Below are 27,601 nucleotides of genomic sequence, written 5' to 3' on the forward strand. Positions count from 1 at the left end.
AGGGGGCTCACAAGTACAAATGATAATGGTATTTGTTAAGCACTTACTATGTTCCAAACACTAGCACTACAAGGTAAGCAGTTTGTCCCACTTGGGGCTCACGGTCTTAATCCCTATTTTACAGATGAGGTAACTGAGGCACGAAGTTAAGCAGCTTGCCCAAGGCCACACAGCAGACAAGTGGCAGAGCCAAGATTAGAACCCATGTCTTCTGATTCCCAAGCCCGGCGTCTTGCCACTAAGCCATGCAATAAAATAAAATAAAAAAATAAAAATAAAAACCCCTGCCCTTTCCACTCCAACCAAACTACTACTCTCATGTTAATCCAAGTACTTATCCTATCCAGCCTTTATTACTATATCAGCATCCTTGCTGACGACTCTACCTCCTGCCTCTCCCCACTTCAGTCCATACTTCACTCTGCTGCCTGGATTATTTTATTCTAGACTGTGAGCCCACTGTTGGGTAGGGACTGTCTCTATATTTTGCCAACTTGTACTTCCCAAGCGCTTAGTACAGTGCTCAGCACACAGTAAGTACTCAATAAATACAATTGAATGAATGAAAAAAAGCTACTCCGTAAAGACAAGGAGATGCAGCAAGTCTTTCCTCTTGTAGCTGAATCAATAAAGACCTTAAAAGCACCGGTCACCCAGGCAAACCAAGGAATAACAAATGGAAAACAAATACTTAGGGCTGGTGATTTACAAATAAACAGAAACCAAAGCAATTGGATGATTATGTCGGGTGAAAATGAAGTTTCTTCTGCTTGCCTAAAGCCCTCATGGCAAATGAGGCTGTTCCTTCTTTGAATGCTTCTACTTTTACCTCTTGCAAAGCGGTAGAGTTCAGAACAGCCCATCAGGCCAGGCTGAATGACAAATTATGGCAAGTTGGTAGGAGGAAATGCTTGATTTAATTTTGTTTTACTCCCTGGGCATCTGTTGGAACGCAGGACGTGTGTTGGTAAATTTTGGGTTGCTGTTTACAAGACTGGTTTAGAGAGCTATTCAGAGAAAGGAAGGCCCAAGGCTCAGAGGTGACAGCCTTACCTGGGCAGAAGCAGCACAGCCTAATGGCAAGAGCCTGGGCTCGGAAGTCAGAGGACTTGAGTTCTACTCCTGGCTCTGTCACTTGTCTGTTGTGTGACCTTGGTCAAGTCACTTCACTGGGCCTAAATTACATTTTAAGAGATGTAATGGGGATTAAGGCTGTGAGTCCTGCGTGGGACAACCTGATTATCTTGTGTATCTGATTATCTACCCCATTGCTTAGAACAGTGCTTGGCACATAGTAAGCGCTTAACAAATACTATAATAATAATAATTATTATTATTATTTCAGAGTCCAAACCAAGCCTGGTGGATATTGGTCCTACCCTACCCTATCTGGACTCCTTTTTCCCCCCTCATGGGGCTGAAGTGGACTTGAGGATTTCAAGGAAGGAGCAGGGAGAGAAGGGAGACAGAAAGGGGGGTAAGCCTTTTTGTCTTTCTGTGGGGTTGATTTCTAGACTGTAATCTTGTTTGGGCAAGGTATGTGCCTCTTGTTTTATTGTATTCTTCCAAGGGCTTAGTACAGTGCTTTACACACAGTAAGCACTCAATAAATACGATTGAATGAATGAATGATCAGGCTCACGATATATGGATTGAATCAAGGTTCGGCAGGTCTGTGAGCCCGTCTTCTAGACTGTGAGCCCGTTGTTGGGTAGGGACCGTCTCTATATGTTGCTGACTTTCACTTCCCAAGTGCTTAGTACAGTGCTCTGCACACAGTAAGCGCTCAATAAATATGACAATGAATCAGTCAATCAATCAATTGATGGCAAGTTGCTAAACCTAGTGAAAAGAGCCACGGCTTGGGCTTCAGGACCTGGGTTCTAATTCCGGCTCTGCCACTTGCCCGCTGTGTGACCTTGGGGAGGTCATTTCACTTCTCTGTGCCTCAGTTCCCTCATGTAAAATGGGGATTAGATCCTCCTCCCGCTGATTTAGAATGTGAGCCCCATGTGGGACAGGGACTGTACTGGGTCCGGCCTGATTATCTTATATCTACCCCAATCAATTGAGAAGCAGCGTGGCTCAGGGGAAAGAGCTTACAAATCCCAGCTCCGCCAATTGTCAGCTGTGTGACTTTGAGCAAGTCACTTAACTTCTCTGTGCCTCAGTTACCTCATCTGTAAAAATGGGGATTAAGACTGTGAGCCCCCTGTGGGACAACCTGATCACCTTGCAACCTCCCCAGCACCGAGAACAGTGCTTTGCACATAGTAAGCGCTTAATAAATGCCATTATTATTATTATTATTATTATTATTATCATTATCTACTGAGTTCAGAGCACTGTATTAAGTGCTTGGGAGAGAACAATATAACAGAGTTGGAAGACTGTTCCAGGCTATGAGTTCACAGTTCTTAGAAGAGTAAGCGTTTAATGAGTACCATTAAAATGACACATAGTAAGTGCTTAACAGCTGCCATTAAAAAAAAACTACTTTAGGCTCTCACTTATAACATAAAAGTCTGAGTCATGTCATCTTATTTCCAGTATTTGAATTACATAGGGAAAACTACCCACAAATGCATGGGAGAACTGCTGAAACATGCAATAGTGGAAAGAAAAACTTAAAATAATGAATTATGGCACTTCTTAACTTATTTTATGCTAAGTAATGGGGAAGATATAAGGTTATCAGATGATAATAGTCCCTGTCCCAGAGGGTTCACCAACTGTCAACCACACGTTATGTGAGAAGCAGCATGGCTTAATGAAAAAAGCACAGGCTTGGGAGTCAGAGGTTGTGGGTTCTAATCCCAGCTCCACCATTTGTCTGCTGTGTGACTTTGGGCAGGTCATTTAACTTCTCTGTGCCTCAGTTACCTCATCTATAAAATGGGGATTAAGACCATGAACCCCACGTGGGGCAACCTGATTACCCTGTATCTCCCCCAGTGCTTAGAACAGTGCTTGGCACAGAGTAAGCAATTAGCAAATACCATCATTACTCTTCTTCTTATTATTATTATTACTATTATGGCTGAAGAAGCTCAAGCTCAGAGATGGTAAGACTTGTTCAAGGTCACAGAGCAGGTGAGTGGCAGAACTAAGACAAGAACCAGGGTCTCCTGACTTCCAGTTCCCTGCTCTTTCCACTAGCCCACACTGCCTTCAAGTATATGAGCTATTAAACACATAAATTAAAACATAGCATTGCTTCACATATCCCCGTTGGCTAGGAACACCTCTGCTAATTCTGTTACATTTTGCTCTGCACATGGTAAGCACTCAACAAATATCACTGATTGATCGACTGGTAGCATTCTATTCCAAATCAAAGCAGTGTTCTTGAAAACTATTTATATAAAGGCCTTTTCTCAGTATTTGAAATAAATGCTTAAAGAGTAAGATGGAAGTTACGTAGCACATACACATCTTTTTTTAATGATATTTCTTAAGCACTTACTATGTGCCAGGCACCGTACTAAGCACTGGGATAGATACAAGCTAATCAGGTTGGACACAGTCCATGTCCCAAACGGGGCTCACGATCTTAATCCCTATTTTACAGATGAGGTAACAGATCCAGGGAAGTGAAGCGACCTACCCAAGGTCACACAGTAGACAAGTGGCCGGGATTAAAACCCAGGTACTTCTGACTCTCAGGCCCCCGCTCTATTCACTACGCCTCGCTGCTTCCCAAGGTCACAGAGCAAGTGAGACACAATACTCTGCCCCAAATAAATGTAATGACAGTCCATTTGGAGAGCCTTGAAGCCAATTAGGAATTTTTGATGTGGAAAGTACTGTACAGCCCACTGGAAGGTGCTTTTTTTTATGAAGGAGAGGTGTGCAGAGCAATGTTTCAGGAAGATAATCAAGGAGCAGTGGGTAGCAAAGGCAGAAGGGGGAATAAGCTTGAAGCAAGGATTCCAGTAAAGCACTGATTCAGTAATCTAACCATGATATGGCATGAGCTTGAATCAGGGTGGGAGCTGTCAGTAGAGGAGGAAGGGGTAGATCTGGGAAAGACGGGGGGAGAAACCCACGGGATTTAGCAAACGATTAAATAAAGACGAGAGCGGAGAAAGTGGTTACAATTACGGTGAACCAAAGCTGCAGGGGCAGGGAGGATGGTGGTGTTATCCATAGAGATGAGAAAGCTAATAATAATGGTACTTGTTAAGTGCTTGCTATGTGCCAAGCACTGTTTTAAGTGCTAGGGAAGATATGAGCTAAGAGTTACAGGGTTAGAAGGGAATTTGAAAATTCACGGTATGGCACAGCCAAACCCTAAATGATGATTAGGGTATTGGCTAAGCACTTAACTATATATTAAGTACTCTTCTTAAGTGCTGGGCTAGATACGGTTGGACCTAGTTGCTGTCATTCATTCATTCAATCGTATTTATTGAGCACTTACTGTGTGCAGAGCACTGTATTAAGCGCTTAGGAAGTACAAGTTGGCAACGTATAGAGACGGTCCCTACCCAACAACGGGCTGACAGTCTAGAAGGGGGAGACAGACAACAAAACAAAACATGTGGACAGGTGTCAAGTCATCAGAATAAATAGAAATAAAGCTAGATGCACATCATTAACAAGATAAATAGGACAGTAAATATGTACAAGTAAAATAAATAGAGTAATAAATCGGTACAAACATATAAAGGTGCTGTGGGGAGGGGAAGGAGGAAGGGCGGGGGGGTGGGGAGGAGGCGAGGAAAAAGGGGGCTCAGTCTGGGTCCCACATGAGGCTCCTAAGTCCAAGTTCTGTCTGCTCATTTGGCTCATTAAATGGCTACTCTGTGGCTCGTTGGTAATGCTGAGGCCTGGAGAGGTTGTGGGCTCAGGGAGCAAAGCCATTCAGCTCTGCTCAGCAAACACACCGAAAACAAGAAAGGTGCATTTATCTTCTTCCTTCTTATCCCTCTTACTGCCTAGTCTGTGAGGGGCAGTCAGCGGGAGGAGAGGAAAGGGTGCGGAAGCCTGCTCAATCACAATTCAGCCTCCATCTGATGATGATGGTATTTGTTAAGCACTTACTATGTGTCGAACACTGTTCTAAGCACTGGGGTAGATATCTAATCAGGTTGGACACAGGCCCTGTCCCACCTGGGGTTCACAGTCTTAATCTCCATTTTACAGATGGGGTAACGGAGGCCCAGAGAAGTGAAGTGACTCACCCAAGGTCACACAGCAGACAAATGGAGGAGCTGGAATTAGAACTCAGGTCCTTCTGACTCTCAAGTCCGTGTTCTATCAACTAGGCCATGCTCCCGGCTCCCTTGAGACCCACCGGCTTGGGTTTCCCTGAAAACACATACCTGGGCTGGCCCAGCCTGAGCTCTAGTTTTATTTAAAATGTGGGACAAGATTGGAGGAGGAGGAAACAGAAGAAATCAAAAAAAAAAAAAAAAGGGAGAGAGACAAAATTTTCAGTTTTGATGTTCTTAATGCTGGTTTCTTTTTGTGGTCCACGGTTGCTGGTTATTTTCACACCAAGAGAATACAGAACCATAGTATGGCAGCACCAGTCTAAAGTTTAGACTGTGAGCCCACTGTTGGGTAGGGACCGTCTCTATATGTTGCCAACTTGTACCTCCCAAGCGCTTAGTACAGTGCTCTACAGTGCACACAGTAAGCGCTCAATAAATACGATTGATGGATTAGGAGGGACAGATTCTAGAAGCATTATCACAGGGTCACCTCTATTCACGGCTTCATTTCTTCCAAGCTGCTTTCCTTCAGCAACCTCCTTAATGGTTTCCCCTTCGGTCTTTCATCTTTTTAAGAACCCCGTTTTGAGCAGACGACCATCAAACCTTCCAAAGATTAGTCATTTCTTTGGGCAAAGGCAAAAATTCCTCTAAATCACTGTCTTCAGGATTTCCACCAGCTGTCTCCCTCTTAAATAGCCATGTTCTTCTCCCATTATACCCCAGCAAGCGTTTTTCACTCGTCCCAAACTACACTTCACTCGCAACTCTCCCATCTTCAAGCCATTGCTCATACTTTTCCTGTGCTATGAAATTCACCCTGAGTCAGTCCCAGCAAACCCCACATCCCTCCCTGTCTTCAGAGTCTTCTTAAAAATAGCCCTCCAAGGAGTCACCCCTGATTAACCCTCCACCTTCCTGGTCATGCCACCCCATCAGCTACTTAAGGCATCACATTTATACCAGCTTGTTACTCACTATTGAATTGCCCCTCACATATTTTCAGTCTCTTTTGAGGGCTCCTCCTCTGCCTTCCACCTCATAACTGTGGGGGGTCCCTCAAGGTTCAGTTCTGAGTCCTTTTCTATTCTCCTTTTATACCCATTCCCCTCAGAGAACTCATTCACTTCCAGGGCTTCAACTACCACCTCTTTGCAATGACTCCCAAATCTACATCTCCAGCCCTGACCTCTCTCCTTCTGTAAATCCTCGCATTTCCTCCTGCATTCAAGACATCTTTATTTGGATGTCCTGCTGACACCTCGAATTTAACACTGCCAAAACAGAACTTCTCAGTTCTTCATTCTCAGTCTCCTTCGTGGGCTCCTCCTCCCCCCGCCATCCCCTAACTGCAGGGGCTCCTCAAGGATCAGTTCTTGGTTCCCTTCTGTCCTCCATCTATACTCACTCCCTCAGAACTCATTCGCTGCCATAACTACAACTACCACCTCTACGGGGATGATACCCAAATCTACATCTCCTCTCCTGTTCTCTCCCTCCCTCCAGGCTCGCATCTCCTCCTGCCTTCAGGACACCTCTACCTGGATGTCCTCCCGCCACCTAAAACTCAATGTGTCCAAGACTGAGCTCCTTATCTTCCTTCCCAGAACTTGTCCTCTCCCTGACTTTCTCATCACTGTGGACGGCACTACCATCCTTCCCGTCTCACAAGCCCGCAACCTTGGTGTCATCCTTGACTCCAGTCTCTCATTCAGCCCATATATCCAATCTGTCACCAAAGCCTGCTGGTCTCACCTTCACAACATCGCCAAGTTCCATCTTTTCCTCTCCATCCAAACCGCTACCACGTTAATACAATCATTCATCCTATACTGACTGTATGACTGCATCAGCCTCCTTTCTGATCTCCCAACCGCCTGTCTCTCCTCACTTCAGTCTATACTTCACTCTGTTGCCCCAATTATCTTCCTAGAGAAATGCTCCAGGCATGTCACTACCCTCCTCAAAAATCTCCAGTGGTTGCCTATCAAACTCCATATCAAGTAAAAATTCCTCACTATTGGCTTCAAAGCTCTCCCTTACCTTGCCCTTTCTTACCTCACCTCCTTTCTCTCCTTCTACATCCCAGCTCCCATACTCTGCTCCTCTGGTGCTCACCTCACTGTGCCTCGTTCTCACCTGTCCCACCATCGACTCCTGGCCCACATCCTACGTCTGGCCTGAAATGCCCTCCCTCCTCAAACCTGCCAAGCAATCGCACTTCCCCATTTCAAAGCCCTACTGAAGGCTCACCTCCTCCAGGAGGCCTTCCCAGACTAAGCCCCCCTTTTCCTCTGCTCCCCCTCCTCTCGCCATTGCCTGACTCACTCCCTTCACTCTTCCCCCATTTCCCCCCATGACGTGTATAGATCTATAATTATATTTATTCTATTGATGCCTGTTTACTTGTTTTGATGTCTGTCTCCCCCCTTCTAGACTGTAAGCCCGTTGTGGGCAGGGATTGTCTCTGTTGCTGAATTGTACTTCCCAAGTGCTTAGTACAGTGCTCTGCACACAGTAACGGCTCAATAAATACGGCAGAATGAATGAATGAACTTCTCACCTTCCCACCCCGATTTTCCTGTCACTGTAGAAAGCACCACCATCCTTCCTGTCTCACAAGCCTGTAACCTTGGTTTTTGACTCCTTTCTCATCCAATCCACATATTTGATCTGTTACTAAATCCTGTCAGTTTAAACTTCACATCACTAAAACCCACCCTTTCCTTTCCGTCCAAACTGCTACTACGTTAATCCAGGCACTTATCCTATTCCACCTTGTTTACTGTATCAGCCTCTTTGCTGACCTCCTGTTCTCTCACTACAACCAAGCCCACTCGCTTGCTCTTCTGCCAACCTATTCACTGTACCTCCATCTCATCTATCTCACTGCAGACCTCTCACCCACATTCTGCCTTGGTCCTGGAACTCCCCCCTCTTCACAGTGACAGACAATTACTCCCCCAACCCTTAGAGCCCTTCTGAAAGTACATCTCTCCCAAGAGGCTTTCCCTAATTTCCCTCATTTCCTCTTTCCCCCACACCCTGATTTGCTCCCTTTATTCACCCCTCAGCACCACGGCACTTATATACATACCTGTAATTTATATTAATGTCTGTCTCCCACTCTAGACTGTAAACTGTTATATTGTACTCTCCCAAACACCTAATACAGTGCTCTGCTCTACCCTATCCCGCTGTCGGCCCCCGGCCCATGTCCTTCCGCTGGCCTGGAATGCCCTCCCTCCACACATCGGCCAAACTAGCTCTCTTCCTCCCTTCAAAGCCCTACTGAGAGCTCACCTCCTCCAGGAGGCCTTCCCAGACTGGGCCCCCTTTTTCCTCTCCTCTCCCCCGTCCCCCCCACCCTCCCTCCTTCCCCTCCCCACAGCACTTGTATATATTTGTACAGATCTATTACTTTATTCATCTTACTTGTACATACTTCCTATTCCCTTAATTTTGTTAAGGATGTGCATATAGCTATAATTCTATTTGTTCTGACGATTTTGACACCTGTCTACATGTTTTGTTTTGTTGTCTGTCTCCCCCTTCTAGACTGTGAGCCCGTTGTTGGGTAGGGACCGTCTCTATATGTTGCCGACTTATTCTTCCCAAGCTCTTAGTACAGTGCTCTGCCGACAGTAAGTGCTCAATAAATACAACTGAATGAGTGAATGAAGGCACACAGTAAGTGCTCAACAAACTCGACCGATTACTTGACTGACAGATCTGGCAGATAACCTGGTTTGGGGGTGAGAGGCAGAGGAGCCAAGGAAGGAAGGAGTTAGAGAAGAGCGACCAGAGATGGAACCACCAGGTGAGTGGCATTCATTCAATCGTATTTATTGAGCGCTTACTGTGTGCAGAGCACTGTACTAAGCACTTGAGAAGTACAAGTCGGCAACAAAGAGAGACGGTCCCTACCCAACAACAGGCTCACAGTCTAGAAGGGGGAGACAGACAACAAAACATGTAGACAGGTATCAAAACTGTCAGCATGAATAGAATTATAGCTATATGCACATCACTAATAGAGTAGTAAATATGTACAAGTAAAATAAATAAAGTAATAAATATATACAAATGCTGCAGGGAAGGGAGGGGGGAGGGCAGAGGGAGGGAACCAACTCTGGGCATGTTGGCTAAGCCAAAAATCAGAGAGTGTTTCCAGGAGGGGATGGTCAGCAGTATCAAGGGCAGGTCTAAGGTCAAGGATGATTAGGACAGAGTGGAGCCCTTTAGGCTTGCTCATGGGATCTCTGGATCTCCTGGTGAGTGAAGCAGCGTGGTTTAGAGGGTAGAGCCTGGGCCTGGACTGGGTTCTAATCCCGCTCTGCCACAAGTCTGCTGCGTGACCTCGGCCGAGTCATTTCACTTCTCCGGACCTCAGTTACTTCATCTGTAAAATGGGGATTAAAAGTGTGAGCCCCATGTGGGACAGGGACTGTGTCCAACCTGATTAACTTGTATCTACCCCACAGCTTACAACAATGCTCAGCACATAGAAAGAGCTTATTAATAATAATAATAATAAAGAATCAAGGCATTTATTAAGCACTTACTATGTGATGAGCACTGTTCTGACACCGAGGTAAAGACAAGGTTATTGGATGGGACACTGTCCCTGTTCAACAAAGGACTCTCATCTTAATTCCCATTTTACAGATGAGGGAACTGAGGCACAGAGAAGTTAAGTGACTTGTCAAGGGTCACACAGCAGACGAGTGGTGGAATGGGAATTGGAACCCGGGTCCTTCTGACTCCCAAGCCCATGCTTTATCCACTAAGCTACGCTGCCATAATTAGCATTATTATTATTAGCACAGCCACAGTAGAGTGACAGGAGCAAAAACCACATTTTACTGGCTCAAGAAGAGAGCTGGTGGAGAGAAAAGTAAAAACAGCCCATCTGAAGAATTTAGACAGGAACAGGAAGGAGATGAGGTGATAACTGCAGTATGTAGTGGGATTCAGAGGCTTAAAAAAGCACTGATAGTATTTGCCTCTCTCCAAAGCCCTCCAAAACCCAGGAGGAATTCACTGATGAATTTCCATCAGCTCAGATTGGGGTGAGGGGGGAGACAGAGAGGGAGAACATACATATATTGATTTATGTATTCTGCTTATTTACTCTCTCTCTCACACACACACACACAAAGTAAATAAGCAGAATACATAAATCAATATGCATATCGATTGATGTATTCTGCCTATTTACTCATTTGTTTGTCCACACTCTTGCTCTTACTGGTAGTCTATGCTTTTCTCCCTGTTTCCACTATTTAGAAAAGGGTTTATGTCTCCTTGCTTCCTGGATTAGACTGTAACCACGTTAAGTGCAGAAACTTGTCTTTTACTTCTATTATGCCCTATCAAACATTCATTAAGGGTACCAGACATGGCAGATGCTCAATAATTAATGTTCTTACACTTTATTTTAAATTTGGCAATTTGTGCCTGCTTAGCTAATTATAGTATGTATTAAGTGCTCACTTTGTGCCAAACACTGTGCTGTGGTAGGGTGGAAGCAAACACAACAGACCAGACCCAGTGCCAGGCCTACATAAGGCTCATAGTCTAGATGGGAATAACAATAATTATAACAGCATTTATTAAGTGCTTACTATGTGTCAAGCACTGTTCTAAGCATTGGGATAGACACAAGTTAATCAGGTTGGACACAGTCCCTACCCACCTGGGACTCACAGTCTGAATGGAAGAGAGAACGGGTATTTAATCCCGTTTTACAAGTGAGGAAACTAAATTAAGAGACTTGCCCAACCTCATTAAGATGGTAATTGGCAGAGTCGTGATTAGACTGACTCATTCATTCAATTGTATTTATTGAGCACTTACTGTGTGCAGAGCACTGTACTAAGCACTTGGGAAAGTACAATTCAGCAACAAGCAGTGACATTCCCTCCCCACATAGCAATGGATTGCAAGTAACAACAAGATTCAAAACTACCAAACCAGGGGGATATGTCAAGCCACAAAAAATCAAAGATCTTGAAGGTGGGAAGTCCTCCTGGCTCTAAGAAAATAGCCTTCTTGCCCAGACTTGTGAACACTCAAACAATGGTATTTATTGAGAGCTTTCTGGGTGCAGAGCACTGTACTAAATGATTAAGAGAGTACAATGCAATAGAGTTGAGAGACACAATCTCTGCCCACAAGGAGCTTCCAGCCTAGAGGGGAGGACGGACACTAATACAAATATATAATGGTTAGATACATAAATGCTTTGGGACTGAGGGATGCACAAATATCAAGTGCAAGGGCGACACAGAAGGGAGACAGCACAGGGGAAATAAGGGTATAGATAGGGAAAGCTTCTTGGAGGTGTGATCTTAATAAGGCTTTGATGATGGGAAGAGGAATTGTGAGATATGAAAAGGGAGGATGTTCCAAGCCAGAGGGCAGATGTGGGATAGGGGTCGGAGGCGAGATAGCTGAGATCGAGGCAGAGTGAGCAACTGGTGCTAGAGAAGTGAAGTATGCAGGTTGGGCTATAAGGAGGAAATCAGCAAAGAGGGGGCAAGCTAGTTGAGTGCTTTAAAGCCGATGATAAGGATTTCTATTTGGTGCAGAGGTGGACGGGCAACCACTGTAGGTTCCTGAGAAGGGGGGAGATAGGGACTGAACCTTTTTTTAGAAAACCAATCTGGGTAGCAAAGTGAAGCATGGACTGGAGTGAGGAAAGACAGGAGGCTTGGAGTTCTGTAGGAGGCTGATACAGTAATCGAAGCGGGATAGGATGAGTGCTAAGGATCCAGTGAGGTAGCAGTTGGGATGGAGGGGAGAGAACAGATTTTCACAAGGTGGTGAAGGTTGAACCAGCGGATTTGGTGATGGATTGAATACGTGGGCATGAGCGAGAGGAGTTGAGGACACTATGGTTATGGGCCTGTGAAACAGGGAGGGTAGTGGTACCATCTACAGTGATGGGAAAGACCGAGGGAAGAATGGGGTTTGGATGGGAACCAGAGTTTTGATTTGGACACATTAAGATTGAGGTGTCAGTGGGATATCCAAGTAGTGATGTCCTGAAGGTAGGAGGAGATTTCTAGACTGTGAGCCCGTTGTTGGGTAGGGACTGTCTCTATATGTTGCCGACTTGTACTTCCCAAGCGCTTAGTACAGTGCTCTGCACACAGTAAGCACTCAGTAAATAGGATTGAATGAATGAATGAATGTGAGACTGCAAAGCAGGAGAGGTCAGAGCCATAAAGGACACTATATTAAAAGCTTGGGAGAGAACAACAGAGTCGGTAGAAACATTTCCTGCCCACAATGAACTTACAGTCTAGAGGGGGAGACGTATATTAATATAAATGAAGGATATGTACATAAGTGCTGTGGGACTGAGGAGGGCAAATATCAAGTACCCAAGGGGCACAGATCCAAGTGCAGAAATGACGCAGAAGGGAGAGGGAGTTGGAGAAAAGAGGGCTCAATTGGAGAAGGCCCCTTGGAAATGGGACCTTAATAAGGCTTTTCAAGTGGGAAAGAGTGGGCATATGGAAGGGGAGACCAAAGAGAGGATGTGGGAAAGGGGTCGGTGGTCAGATGGTGGGAAAGGATGCTAAAGGCCTTGCCTCCTCATCTCCCTGTGTCACAGTTAGAGCAGGGCTGAGCAGCTGTTTTGATCTGTGCAATCTGTGTCGAGGTGCAAACTTCCAGGGAAGAACAGGGTGAGGTGGATTCTCAGGTGTGGAAGGGCAGTTCCTCTTCCCCTCTCCCCGCCACCAACGGCAGCTCCTTTCGGGTTGTGAAGCAGCCCCGGACACAGTCCGTATCCTCCGTACTCTGCTGTCTTCAGGGCCCCAGTGCAGCGGGGTTGCTTAACTTAGCCACAGCTGGCTCAGAGCCCGGAAGGAGCCCCAAGACATGGAAGCCACTGACTCAAGAGCTAGAGACGATGCAGCTGGTGGACTGGACTTTACCCATTCCTCCTGATGTCTCACTTTCTCCTCACAAAGCTCTATCTCTGCCAACCTTGAGATTTTCGACCCTGGGTTTTGAGGGAGCTACGGTTCTCGGAAGAAGGTCTTGGATTTGTACCCTTTATTCACCCCTCCCGCAGCCCCACAGCACTAATGCACATAGCTTGTCTGCTGTGTGACCTTGGGCAAGGCACTTCACTTCTCTTGTGAGCCCCCAATGGGACAACCTAATCACCTTGTAACCTCCCCAGCGCTTAGAACAGTGCTTTACACATAGTAAATGCTTAATAAATGCCATCATTATTATTATTATTATTATTTGCATCTCAGTTACCTCATCTGTAAAATAGAGATTGAGACTGAGCATCCCACATGGGACAGGGACTGTAGACTATAAGCTCATTGCGGGCAGGAAATGTGTCTGTTTATTGTACTGTATTCTTCCAAGAACTTAGTACAGTGCTTTGCACATGGTAAGTGCTCAATAAACACAATGGAATGAATAAATCCATAATTTATGTATTTGTATTAATGCCTGCCCCCCCTCTAGACTCTAAGCTCATTGTGGGCAGAAAATGCACCTATGAATTCTTTCGTATTGTTTTATTTTACTCTCAAGTGCTTAGTACAGAACCCTGAACCTACTAAGTGCTCAATAAATACCACTGATTGACTGAATAAATTATTGATTTTTATTTTATGGTATTTGTTAAGTGCTTATTATGCATCAAGTACCGCCCTAAGCGCCGGGCACATACAAGTTAATCAGGCTGGATCCAGTCCCTGTCCCCTATGGGACCCACAGTCTAAGTAGCAGGGAGAACAGGTACTGAACCCCCATTATGCAGCTGAGGAAACTGAGGCACTACAATGGACTGATTGTTTGAAGTGCAGATTTGTGAGAAAAGCTCTGCGCAAACAGAGCTAAGCCTCAAAACTGGGAATCCGAGGCCAGGGCTAACGAGGAAGGTACCCTCACTCTTCAATTCACTGGCATTTATTGAGGGCTTGCTGTGTGTGAAGCACTGTACTAAGCGCTTAAGAGACTACAATACAATAAACAGATACATTCCCTGCCCACAATGAGCTAATAGTCTAGCGGGGGAGTCAGATATTAATAAGAATAAATTAATAATAAATTAATTACAGATATGCATATAAGTACATATATACATAAGTGCTGTCGGGCTGGGAGGGGAGAGGAATAAAAAAGGGAGCAAGTCAGGGTGAAACACAAGGAAGTGAGAAAAGATGAAAGAAAGGTTTAGAGAAGGCTTCTTGGTGGAGGTGTGCCTTCAATAAGGTTTTGAAAGAGGGGAGAGTAACTGTCTGTTGGATAGGAGGAGGGAGGGCAATCCAGTCCCGAAGCAGGACGTGGGTGAGAGGTCGGTGGCGGGACTGTAAGCCTGTTGTTGGGTAGCGATTGTCTCTATCTGTTGCTGAACTGTACTTTCCAAGCATGTAGTACAGTGCTCTGCACACAGGAAGTGCTCAATAAATACGACTGAATGAATGAACGAGATTGAGGTACCACCGTACCTGAGTGAGAAGGTACTCTGGGTGAATGTGTAGGTGAGTGGGTGGGGAGGAGAAGGGCAATGAAGAAGATAACTTTGCAAGTTAGATCCATCTGCATGGGGTCCTGTGAGCTAATCAGAGCAGAGGCAGTACTTGTGGCAATAAGGGTTGACAGGTGTGAGGCGGGGGTCAGCAGCAGCCAGAGGTACGAGAGAGCTTGCCCCGACTCCTTGAACCCTTGAGTTTGAAGCCTCATGGTCTGGCATTGTGAATGTATACCCAAACTGCAACAAGGAGCTAATAGTAACAGTGATCACGGTGGCATTTGTTAAGTGCTTATTCTGTGCCAAGCACAGGACTAACCACTGGGATAAACTGTAAGGCTAGTTACAGACACGAAACATGCCTGCTGATACTACTGTACTGCTCTCTCCCAAGCGCTTAGTATAGTGCTCTGCACATAGTAAGAACCCAATAAATACCACTGATTGATTGGGGTGTGTTTCTTCGGGCTGCCCAAGTGCCTGATAACTAGGGGCATACAGGCTACAGCTGTGGTGTCTGATCTCTTCTCATCTTTTTTCTCTTTTCTCCCAAATGGCATTTGTTATGAAAGAACAGTGCTTTGCACATAGTAAGCGCTTAACAAATTCCAACATCATCATCATTTACCATGTGCCAGGCACTGTATTAAGCACTGGGGCAGATAAATTATCAAGTTGGATGCAGTCCCTGCCTCACACAGGGCTCACAGTCTTAATCTATCAAGTTGGATGCAGTCCCTGCCCAACATGGGGCTCACGGTATTAATCCCCATTTTACAAATAAGGTAACTGAGGCATGGAGAAGTGAAGTGACCTGCCCAAGGTGAGAGAGCAGACAAGTGGCGGGGCTGGGACAGGAACCCAGGTCTTCTGACTCTGAGGCCGGTGCTCTTTTCAGTAGGCCATTCTGCTTCTCTGCTCTAAAACACTTTGAAGCTGTCGCCTTTGGACTTCCCCCAACGAGGCCTCTGAGGAAGCCAGGTAATTAGATCTCAAAACCCCTACCTACCACTCCAAACTGAAAATAAAAAGTCTTCTCAGAGTCTGAGAATCAAACACACTGTCCCATTACGGATGGTATAAAAGCATCCCTTTATTCAGAACTTTAGCTCAGCGTGAAGCACGCAGAGTACGAAGTTGACTGCATAACCTCAGTGCCAAGGACAGTATAAGTAAGGTACCTTGTCTAAAAGCAGCCCTATTTTGGAAAAATCCTTCAAAGCCATCCCGGCCATCTCCCTATAGCAATTACATGGGGAAGGAGTTTCACGTTCATAAACAGAAACGAATTTAACTACCTGGAATTTCAATTTAGTGGTGAGAAACAGGAGGCACGTGAACATGTAACCGGTTTCATTATGTAGGTTTTACTAGTTAAAACATGTAGAACATGTAAAACATCTGGAAGTATAGCCATCTCCCCCTTCTCCAAGTGCCTTCCCACACTCACACTTTTGGATATTAATGCTTCTATTTCCAGCACCACTTACACTTCACGACAGCACTCTGTATTAGCTAATGTAGAAGGAATGTTGGTTACTAGAAACTTCTAAATATGCTGCGAGGCTTTCTGACCTACCTAGACCTAGCTACGCTGGCAGCTAGAAGAGATGGTCCAAGGGATGATTAAGGAGGAGAGGCGGGGTGAGGGAAGGTGGGTGGGTAAAGGGGTTTGGCCCATCTGCTTCTGCCACTGTTCCCGCTAAGGCTCCCTTGCACTCCCTGAATTCCATCACCTCTTGTTACATGATGAGGTCTTCTTTAAAAGCACTCCAGAGCAGTGGGCCTAACTTTTTCTCCTCCAGAAGTCCCATTATTGGGTCCTGTCCATTCTGGCATCCCTCCTGTGGCAAGTGGCTAAACGGATCCTCATCTCCCCTCCCTCCTCCTCCTGCAAGAATCCCCCTCGTCCCTCTTCAATGCTTTCCCCCTCCCCTCCCACCACGGTTTTTAAAGTCATTTCCTCCTTTTCCTGTGGCTCCAGTGTATCCCTGCCCAGAACCCCCTAATCTACCTCCCCAATCCCTATGTTCCCCCAACAGCCCTCCCCAATGCCTAGCTCCACTTAAAAATATTATTTTTCATCTGTTTCACTGCTCCAGCAACACAAAAAGGAAGCAACTCAGAATTCAAAACTACCTGAAGGGAAGGTGGGATAGAGATTGGGGTTCGTGAAGGGCTCCTTCTGCTCCCCTGCCCTAGCCTGGTCCTCATGGCAGCCTCAGAGACTGCAGCCAGAGCAGTGAAACAAATAAAAAAAAAATGCTTTTAAGCAGATCCACACGGGAGGTAGGCTGCGCTCAAACAATTTTGAAAATAGTGGTGGGGGGAGAGAAAGGGGAAGACAATTTAGAGAGGGGTGAAGGGGAGAGGAAGCTGGAGAGGAAGAGGGGTGAGGGAAGCAGGGTTAGGATGCATCTACTTGACAGCTAGCCAAGGATGCCAGAGTTGACAACTTTACTTCTGGTGAAGTAAAATTCAGAACCGCTGCCGACTGACTTGTGCAACTAGAATCTCTCGATGAAAAAAGTCTGTGAAACGTTTTGCCAGGTGACATTAGCAGAGAACTCCCTACCCTTTAGACACCCTCACGCTTCTGTCCACAGTGGAAGAAGCGATGATATGAGAGAGAGAGAGAGAGAGAGAGAGAGAGAGAGAGAGAGAGAGAGAGAGAGAGAGTCTACACTGCAGAGCCTTAGACTGCAATGGAAAAGTGTGGGACTATTTTGGGGTAACTGCTATGGAACGTCATGAATCTTCAAAAAGCTACAGTTAGAGAAAACAATCAGGTCTGGACTTTAAAAAAGAAAACTATAGCAACTTCACTGCTAAGAACTGACAAGGCTTAAGGGTAAGGGAGGTTCTCTTCAAATAGTTTATTCTCCGATTTATGCAACCTACAAACCCACGTTAAGACTCATATTAAGAGACTTGTGCCCGTGCCCAACTCTTCCTCCCAACAGAAAGGCACACTTTGGTGGGAGAGTGTTCCCTAATTCCCCAGCAGTGTTCTTTCCAAAACATGTAATGAAAACACTTGATACAGGAGAATGGACAGTCTGTGTGTCAGCTGGAAAAATTGAGTTGTGGAGCTACTAAAGGTTACCGGGCATTTCTGGAACTCTAGTTTTCCTTATACCTTCAAATTAGAGATGGGAGTGGATCTAAAAAAAAAAAAGGTCACACAAAACACCTGACTGGCAAAAAAAAAAAACAAAATGGAGCCCCAGAGCAACATCAAAAGGAAGCAACTAAAATTCAACCAAATTCACAAAATTATCTGAAGGGAAGGAGAAGGGTCTCGAGGAACAGAAAGGCCAATTCCCTCAGTGTCAGGGAGCCGGGGGAACTGTAAGACCAGGAGACTGTGCCACAGGAGAAGTCCAGGAGAGAGCCCTGCTCGGGACTGGACCTGCACTAGAGGCCTGGAGCTGGGATGGACGAAATCAGGTCAGGCTCAGAAACGGTCAGGAGACCCACACCTCTACTTGAGTCTCTGCCCTTATAATAATAATAATAATAATATTGGCATTTGTTAAGCGCTTACTATGTGCAAAACACTGTTCTAAGCGCTGGGGGAGGTACAAAGTGATCAGGTTGTCCCACGTGGGGCTCACAGTCCTAATCCCCATTTTACAGATGAGGGAACTGAGGCTCAGAGAAGTTAAGCGACTTGCCCAAGGTCACACAGCAGACACGTGGCGGAGCCGGGATTCAAACCCATGACCTCTGACTCCAAAGCCTGTGCCCTTCCCCTTGCAAGGTTTCTCGGGACCAACGGGAGAGGGTGGCCCCTGGCAAATTCAGCTACTATGCCTATTTATGAAATTACATAGATACCAAGATGGATATCTAGACAGATAGTTCTCTCTCCATATCCATCTAGATATCTACCTATTCTATAAAGAAATATATATCTAGATTTCGAGAGACAGAAAGTCCAGGTGCATCTCTTTCTCCACCCACCCCACGCCAAATCCTCTCCTCCAGATTTAGCAGCATGGACTGGTGGAAAGAGGATGGGATAGAAGTCCAGTTGTAAAACCTCCCCCTGAAAACACACACACACACCCTAATCCCTCTTCTCCAGTTGGCCTGAGTCAAGAGGACCTGGTTCTAACGCTGGCTCTGCCACTTTCATTCATTCATTCAATCGTATTTATTGAGCGCTTACTGTATGCAGAGCACTGTACTAAGCGCTTGGGAAGTACAAGTCGGCCACATATAGAAGACGGTCCCTACCCAACAACGGGCTCACAGTCTAGAAGGGGGAGACGGACAACAAAACAAAGCAATGTAGACAGGTGTCACTTGTCTGTTGCAGGGCCTTGGGCAAGACACTTCACTTCTTTGTGCCTCAGTTCCCTCACCTGCAAAATGGGGATCTAATACCTGTTCTCCCTCCTTAGATGGGGAACCCCATTTGGGACCTGATTATTTTGTATTTACACCCATGCTTAGAACAGTGTTTGGCACAGAGTAAATATGTTCAAATGTCACAATTATTATTACGATTATTATTTAGGGTCTAGTCCAAAGCCAGCTACTATGTGGGCTCCTTAAGGCAGGGATCATGCCTACTTATTCTATCCCATTCTCCCAAGCACTTAGTACAGTGCTCTGTACAGCAGCACTCAACAAGTACCAAGGACTGATGGACTTGGTTCAAGCTAAACTGAAATTCATCCCATGCAGGGCTTTAGGAGAAGCAGCATGGCTCAGTGGAAGAGCCCGGGCTTTGGAGTCTGAGGTTATGGGTTCAAATCCCGGCTCCGCCACTTGTCAGCTGTGTGACTTTGGGCAAGTCACTTCACTTCTCTGGGCCTGTTACCTCATCTGTAAAAAGGGGATAAAGACTGTGAGCCCCACGTGGGACAACATGATTACCTTGTATCTACCACAGCGCTTAGAACAGTGCTTTGCACATAGTAAGTGCTTAATAAATGCCATCATTATTACTACTATTAATTATTTAGGAGGAAGAAGTAGCCACTCCCACCAAGGACTGAGCTAACTCCAATCCTTCCCACCCCTGGCCTCCATCCCCAGGTTTTGTCTGAAGAAATCAGATATAAGTATAGTAACAAGCCTGGAGCCTCTCACTTAAGGGGATATTCTTGTTATAAAGGTGAACCTAAATCATAGTTTCTGCTGATAATCATGGCGGCCAGAACTCATTAAGGCACCTACTTCTTTGCCGTAAGACCACAAATCTGCTTTTCAAATGATTATTTCAGACGCAGAAATTGATTGTCACATTTTGATTTTTACAACCAATCAATCAATCAATCAGTCGTATTTATTGAGCGCTTACTGTGTGCACAGCACTGTACTAAGCGCTTGGGAAGTACAAATTGGCAACATATAGAGACAGTCCCTACCCAACAGTGGGCTCACAGTCTAAAAGGGGGAGACGGAGAACAAAACCAAACATACTAACAAAATAAAATAAATAGACCAAAATGCCAAGGTAGGTAGTTGAGAATACTTATGTACGTGTATGCCTTTAATTTTTGTCCCTAATCATCAAAAATTGCCCACTGTAACCTGGTAGGAGGTTCTGTGCTTCTTTTCCCTTGTTGCTCATATTAACCTTCAATCCAAGAAGTGATTCTACTACTTGATGGCGCAAAGATTTAAACAGTGCTCCAGCACTTAGAACAGTGTTTTGCACATAGTAAGCGCTTAACAAATACCATCATTATTAGTTAAGCCTGACTTTGCCAGTACTAGTTTTACTTTAAGAGACGATGCCTGCACTGAATTGAGAAAAATCCCTCACCTTCTACAGCCGGCATTTAATGATTTTTCCAATCGTGTGAAGTTTTTACTCTGCTTATTATTGTGGCATACCAGTATCATTTTAAATCAATCAATCGTATTTATTGAGCACTTACTGTGCGAGCACTGTACTAAGCACTTGGGAAGTACAAGTTGGCAACATATAGAGATGGTCCCTACCCAACAGTGGGCTCACAGTTTAGAAAAGGAAGTCGGCCATCAAAATGCTACAGAATCTGAACGTGTCACAATAAAAGGCCGACTGTTTCAACAGTCTCACAAGTAAAACGGCATCTCCCAATAAGAACAGAAATTCAATAAATATTTAACAAGGGAAAAATAGCCCTTTAAAAAAAGTCTACTCAAAAGTCACTGGGGCCAAGACCACAAACATTTTTCTACATGGTCCCTATTCAATGTCTCATGCTCTCATTTTCGTGTGACTTTCTATATATCTAAAGATATATCTATATATCTGTATATATATATATATATATATATATATATATATATTTTTTTTTAGACTGTGAGCCCACTGTTGGGTAGGGACTGTCTCTATATGTTGCCAACTTGTACTTCCCAAGCGCTTAGTACAGTGCTCTGCACACAGTAAGCGCTCAATAAATACAATTGATTGATTGATTGATCTATATAGATAGATATAGAGGTGATATCATCAGTGTTGTCTAAGGTAAAGAAAGAGGCAGTATTTTTCAGTGTGATCAGTTTGATGGCTGTCTCCCCCCTTCCAGACTGTGAGCCCGTTGTGTTGCTGAATTATCCTCTCCCAAGTGCTTAGTCCAGTGCTCTGCACACAGTAAGTGCTCAAACAATACGAAGGAATGAATGAATAGTGTCAACAATTGGAGTCAATAGGTCATGGGTTCAAACCCCGGCTCCGCCACTTGTCAGCTGTGTGAGTTTGGGCAAGTCACTTAACTTCTCTGTGCCTCAGTTCCCTCATCTGTAAAATGGGGATTAAGACTGTGAGCCCCCCGAGGGACAATCCGGGCCTGGAATGCCCTCCCTCTGCCCATCCGCCAAGCTAGCTCTCTTCCTCCCTTCAAGGCCCTACTGAGAGCTCACCTCCTCCAGGAGGCCTTCCCAGACTGAGCCCCTTCCTTCCTCTCCCCCTCGTCCCCCTCTCCCTCCCCCCATCTTACCTCCTTCGCTTCCCCACAGCACCTGTATATATGTATATATGCTTGTACATATTTATTACTCTATTTATTTTACTTGTACATATCTATTCTATTTATTTTATTTTGCTAGTATGTTTGGTTTTGCTCTCTGTCTCCCCCTTTTAGACTGTGAGCCCACTGTTGGGTAGGGACTGTCTCTATATGTTGACAACTTGTACTTCCCAAGCGCTTAGTACAGTGCTCTGCACACAGTAAGCACTCAATAAATACGATTGATGATGACAACCTGATCACCTTGTAACCTCCCCGGCGCTTAGAACAGTGCTTTGTACATAGTAAGCACTTAATAAATGCTGCTATTATTATTATTATCATTATTATTATTATTATTTTATTATTATTACTATTATAACAAACACCAATGTTAGTAGCGCTTTTCAGCAGACCCAAGAATCAGTGAAGAACGTGTGAAATGGTTGCATTTTTAAATGCCCATTTCCTCCCACTTTCAAGCCCTGGTCCAAGCCCGTGGGTGTCACACTCCCGGAAATACATTTGTCGTAATGACTGTGGTCCCTATTCGGCGCTTCCAGGGCGCCAAGCACTGTGCTAGGCGCTGGGGCCGATACCCCACAACGGGCCCCCTCGCCGGGCATCCGGCCTAAGCGGGAGGGGCAAGAGATGGTGCCTCCCCATTCTGCAGATGTGGGAGCCGAGGCCCAGAGGGGGGGAGTGACTTACCCAAGGTCACACGGTGAGCCGGTAGTGGGGGCTGGGATCGGGGGCCCGGCTCGATGATTAACAGATGATAAAAATAATAAAAAAAAAAGGGGTTGGCTTCTGCTTTCTTCAGAAGCCTCTCTACAGCTGAGTTAAACACAGCGTGGCTGAGTGGCAAGAGCCTAGGCTTAGGAGTCAGAGGTTATGGGTTCTAATCCTGGCTCCGCCACTTGTCTGCTGTGTTATCTTTAGCAACTCACCAAACTTCTCTGGGCCTCAGTCACCTTCCCAAGCGCTTAGCCCAGTGCTCTGCACACGGTAAGCGCTCAATAAATACGACAGAATGAATGAATGAAAAGGTGGATGAAAACTGTGAAGCTCACGTGGGACAACCTGATGACCTTGTACCTCCCCCGGCGCTTAGAATAGTGCTTGGCACATAATGAGCGCTTAACAAAAACCAACATTATTATTATCATTGTTATTATTATTATTATTGAAGCGGGTGAAAGTGGGGGCAAAGATGGGTGGATGATTCTATGGTCATGGGTTCGAATCCTGCCTCCGCCACTTGTCAGCTGTGTGACCCTGGGCAAGCCACTTCACTTCTCCGGGCCTCAGTCATGGGTTTGAATCCTGCCTCCGCCACTTGTCAGCTGTGTGACCCCGGGCAAGCCACGTCACTTCTCTGGGCCTCAGTTCCCTCTTCTGTAAAATAGGGATGAAGACTGCGGGCCCCACGTGGGACAACCTGATCACCTTGTATTCCCCCCAGTGCTTAGAACAGTGCTTGGCACATAGTAAGCGCTGAACAAATACCATTATTATTAAGGCCCCGCAGCGGCCCGTTTCCGGGGGTCGACGAGGCGTCCCCAGGCGGTCTGGCCCCCGCCCCCGGCCGGGGGGTCACTTGCTGACCTTTTATCGCACCGAGGCGTAAAACAGCGCTCAGCACAGAGTAAGCGCTTAGCAAACACCGTCGTCATGACTCCTGTCCCCGTGTTTTGTTCTGTTGTCTCCCCCTTCTAGGCTGTGAGCCCGTTGGTGGGGAGGGACCGTCTCTAGATGTTGCCAACTTGTACTTCCCGAGCGCTTAGTCCAGTGCCCTGCACTCAGTAAGCGCTCAATAAATACGACTGAATGAATGAATGAATATCACAGCGCTTCCAACAGTGCGTGGCACGGAACAACAGTGCTTGGCACAGAGTAGGCGCTTAACAAATACCGTGATTCTTAGGGTCCGGGGCCCACCACCCATGCAAAGCCCCGAAGGCCGGGGGCCCCTGTGCCCAGGGCTGATAATAATAATAATAATAATAATAATAATAATAATAATAATAATAATAATAACAATAACGGCATTTGTTAGGCGCTTACTATGTGCCAAGCACTGTTCTTAGCGCTGGCTCGGGGTGCCTGGGGGCCCAAGTGCCTGGGGTTAATAATACTAATGATGACGGTATTTGTTAAGCCTCAGCACTGGCTCCATGTGCCTGGGGATAACAATATTAATAATGGTGGTATTTGTTAATCAATCAATCAATCGTATTTATTGAGCGCTTACCGTGTGCACAGCACTGTACTAAGCGCTTGGGAAATACAAGTTGGCAACATATAGAGACAGTCCCTACCCAACAGTGGGTGTTAAGCGCTTACTATGTGCCAAGTGCTGTTCTAGGCGTTGGATCCATGTGCCTGGAGATGATAATGGTATTTGTTAAGCGCTTACTAGGTGCCAAGCACTGTTCTAAGCGCTGGATCCATGTGCCCGGGGGCTCATGTGCCCAGGGGTAATAATACTAATGATGATGGTATTTGTTAAGCCTAAGCACTGGCTCCATGTGCCCGGGGATAATAATATTAATAATGGTGGTATTTGTTAATCAATCAATCAATCAATCGTATTTATTGAGCCCTTACCGTGTGCAGAGCACTGTACTAAGCGCTTGGGAAATACAAGTTGGCAACATAGAGTGACAGTCCCTACCCAACAGTGGGTGTTAAGCGCTTACTATGTGCCAAGTGCTGTTCTAGGCGTTGGATCCATGTGCCTGGAGATGATAATGGTATTTGTTAAGCGCTTACTAGGTGCCAAGCACTGTTCTAAGCACTGGATCCATGTGCCCGGGGGCTCATGTGCCCGGGGATAATAATACTAATGATGATGGTATTTGCTAAGCGCTTACTATGTGTCAAGCGCTGTTCTAGGCGCTGGATCCATGTGCCCGGGGATAATAATAATAGCAATAGTATTTTTTAAGTGCTTATTAGGTGCCAAGCACTGGACCCGGCGCTTAGAACAGTTCTTTGCACATAGTAAGCGCTTAATAAATGCCATTACTACAGAAAAGCAGCGTGGCTCAGTGGAAAGAGCATGGGCTGGGGAGCCAGAGGTCGTGGGTTCTAATCCCAGTTCCGCTACTTGTCAGCTGTGTGACCTTGGGCAAGTCACTTCACTTCTCTGGGCCTCAGTTCCCTCATCTGTAAAATGGGGATGAAGACTGTGAGCCCCACATGGGACAACCTGATTACCCTGTATCTCCTCCAGCGCTGAGAACAGTGCTTGGCACATAGTAAGCGCTTAATACCATTATTATTATTATTATTCACGTGCCTAGGGATCCATGTGCCAGGGGATGATAATACTAATAATACTAATAACGATGGTATTTGTTAAGCGCTTAGTAGGTGCCCAGCACTGTTCTAGGTGCTGGACCCGTGTGCCCGGGGATGATAATAGTAACAATACTAATAATGATGGTATTTGTTAAGCGCTTAGTAGATGACCAGCACTGTTCTAAGCGTTGGATCCGTGTGCCCAGGGATGATAATAATAATAATGCTAATAATGATGGTATTTGTTAAGGGCTTAGTAAGTGCCCAGCACCGTTCTAGGCGTTGGATCTGCGTGCCCGGGGATGATGATAATAATAATACTAATAATGATGGTATTTGTTAAGCGCTTAGTAGATGCCCAGTACTGTTCTAAGCGTTGGATCCGTTTGTCTGGGGATGATAATACTAATACTAATAATAATGATGGCATTTGTTAAGTGCTTAGTAGGTGTCCAGCACTGTTCTAGGCCCTGGATCCGCGTGCCCGGGGATGATAATAATAATACTACTACTAATAATAATGATGGCATTTGTTAAGCGCTTAGTAGATGCCCAGCACTGTTCTAGGCATTGGATCTGTGTGCCCGGGGATGATAATAATGATAATGATAGTATTTGTTAGGCACTTAGTAGGTGCCCAGCACTGTTCTAGGCGCTGGATCCGCATGCCCGGGGATGCTAACAATAATACTAATAACGATGGTATGTGTTAGGCGCTTAGTAGGTGCCTAGCACTGTTCTAGGTGCTGGATCCGTGTGCCCGGGGATGCTAACAATAATACTGATAACGATGGTATGTGTTAGGCGCTTAGTAGGTGGCCAGCACTGCTCTAGGCGCTGGATCCGTGTGCCCGGGGATGCTAACAATAATACTAATGATGATGGTATTTGTTAGGCGCTTAGTAGGTGCCCAGCACTGTTCTAGGCGCTGGATCCGCGTGCCCGGGGATGATAACAATAATACTAATAACGATGGTATGTGTTAGGCGCTTAGTAAGTGCCCAGCACTGTTCTAGGCACTGGATCCGCGTGCCCGGGGATGCTAACAATAATACTAATAATGATGGTATGTGTTAGGCGCATAGTAGGTGCCCAGCACTGTTCTAGGTGCTGGATCCGCGTGCCCGGGGATGATAACAATAATACTAATAATGATGGTATGTGTTAGGCGCTTAGTAGGTGTCCAGCACTGTTCTAGGCACCGGATCAGCGTGCCCGGGGATGCTAACAATAATACTAATAACGATGGTATGTGTTAGGCGCTAAGTAGGTGCCCAGCACTGTTCTAGGCGCTGGATCCGCGTGCCCGGGGATGATAACGATAATACTACTAATACTAATAAAGATGGTATGTGTTAGGCGCTTAGTAGGTGTCCAGCAGTGTTGTAAGAGCTGGATCCGTGTGCCCGGGGATAATACTAATAATGATGGTATGTGTTAGGCGCTTAGTAGGTGTCCAGCACTGTTCTAGGCGCTGGATCCGCGTGCCTGGGGATGCTAACAATATTACTACTAATACTAATAACGATGGTATGTGTTAGGCGCTTAGTAGGTGCCCAGCACTGTTCTCGGCGCTGGATCCGCGTGCCTAGGGATGCTAACAATAATACTACTAATACTAATAACGATGGTATTTGTTAAGTGCTTAGTAGGTGCCCAGCACTGTTCTAGGCGCTGGATCCGCGTGCCCGGGGATGATAATAATACTAATGCTATTACTAATAATAATGGTATTTGTTAGGCGCTTAGTAGGGGCCCAGCACTGTTCTAGGTGCTGGATCCACGTGCCCGGGGATGCTAACAATAGTACTACTAATACTAATAACGATGGTATGTGTTAGGCGCTTAGTAGGTGCCCAGCACTGTTCTAGGAGCTGGATCCGCGTGCCTGGGGATGCTAACAATAATACTACTAATACTAATAACGATGGTATGTGTTAGGTGCTTAGTAGGTGCCCAGCACTGTTCTAGGCGCTGGATCCACATGTCCAGGGATGCTAACAATAGTACTACTAATGCTAATAACGATGGTATGTGTTAGGCGTTTAGTAGGTGCCCAGCACTGTTCTAGGCGCTGGATCCACGTGTCCAGGGATGCTAACAATAGTACTACTAATACTAATAACGATGGTATGTGTTAGGCGTTTAGTAGGTACCCAGCACTGTTCTAGGCGCTGGATCCGCGTGCCCGGGGATGCTAACAATAATACTACTAATACTAATAATGATGGTATTTGTTAGGCGCTTAGTAGGTGGCCAGCACTGTTCTAGGCGCTGGATCCATGTGCCCAGGGATGATAATACTACTACTAATAATAATAATGATAGCATTTATTAAGCGCTTACTATGTGCAAGGCACTGTTCTAAGTGCTGGGGAGGATACAAGGTGATCAGGTTGTCCCACATGGGGCTCACAGTCTTAATCCCCATTTTCCAGATGAGGTAACTGAGGCCCAGAGAAGTTAACTGACTTGCCCAAAGTCACGCAGCTGGCAATTGGCGGAGCCAGGATTTGAACCCATGACCTGACTCCAAAGCCCGTGCTCTTTCCACTGAGCCATTCTGCTTCTCTAATACTAATACTAATAATAATGGTATTTGTTAGTAGGTG

At 45.7% G+C, this 27,601-nt stretch overlaps 1 protein-coding gene across 1 annotated transcript in view; it reads right to left on the bottom strand.

The window, feature by feature from the left end:
- Positions 1 to 27,601, bottom strand: part of SLC25A36 (solute carrier family 25 member 36) — a 74,965-nt gene that overhangs the window by 42,858 nt on the left and 4,506 nt on the right. The window lies entirely within an intron of this gene.

The sequence above is a fragment of the Tachyglossus aculeatus genome, chromosome 1 (genome assembly GCF_015852505.1).
Source record: "Tachyglossus aculeatus isolate mTacAcu1 chromosome 1, mTacAcu1.pri, whole genome shotgun sequence".
Taxonomy (NCBI): Eukaryota; Metazoa; Chordata; class Mammalia; order Monotremata; family Tachyglossidae; genus Tachyglossus; species Tachyglossus aculeatus.